The following is a 780-nucleotide window of genomic DNA, read 5'->3' as shown; positions in this document are numbered from 1 at the left end:
AAAGTCTTCTGGCAATCTGGCTTTTTGGACTCTTGCTCCTTCCTACTTACACAAGGCTGCACAGTGATCTTGGCTCTGGCTGACCTCCAGAGGTACATTCATGTCACCATTTTCCAAAAGTGATAAACAGTTCTGGACTGAAATACATGATGAAGTTTTCCTGCTCCCATTCCTCTACCTAATTGCCACCTGGTCTCCCTCTCTTGCTGTGTTAGCGCTATTGGCAATGGGCTGAATATGTGATTTTGCAGTTTTAGTCACTAATCACTGATCCTAGCCAACGATGGAAAGATTTATAAAACGGGCTCACGTCTAGAAATCATTGGCGCTAATAGATTGCTTACACTATACTTGCCCAACAGTACAGAATGTCTTATTTACACTGAAGCACCACTGTGAAGTTTGGAGAGCTTAACGAGACTCTGCAGTCATTGTCAAGTGTGGAAGCAATGTCCTTTATCAGGCGTGAAAAATATTATACTTCAACACCTGTCTAATTGAAGCAGGGGAGCTAATGGCACAAGAAAGCGGCAATCATGGACAAAGCCTGAGACGGAAATAGGCTCCACGCGTTTCCTCTACATAATGTACTTATTCCACAAATAAAATGAAAGGAATTGAATTCGTTTTTACTCAGAGTCTTCGTGCAGTAAAACAAGGAACTCCAGGTTCCGACGATAGAAGTTAATCTGCCCGATCTGCCGTTAAAACACTGAGCTGCGGGCAACAGTCAACTCTTGGAGCTGCTTGGACGAGATCTTTAGCCAGAGCACGGAGAGC

Source organism: Hemitrygon akajei, chromosome 12 (genome assembly GCF_048418815.1).
Source record: "Hemitrygon akajei chromosome 12, sHemAka1.3, whole genome shotgun sequence".
In the NCBI taxonomy this organism is placed as follows: domain Eukaryota; kingdom Metazoa; phylum Chordata; class Chondrichthyes; order Myliobatiformes; family Dasyatidae; genus Hemitrygon; species Hemitrygon akajei.
The sequence above is the reverse complement of the archived record's forward strand: the minus strand, read 5'-3'. Positions refer to the sequence as shown.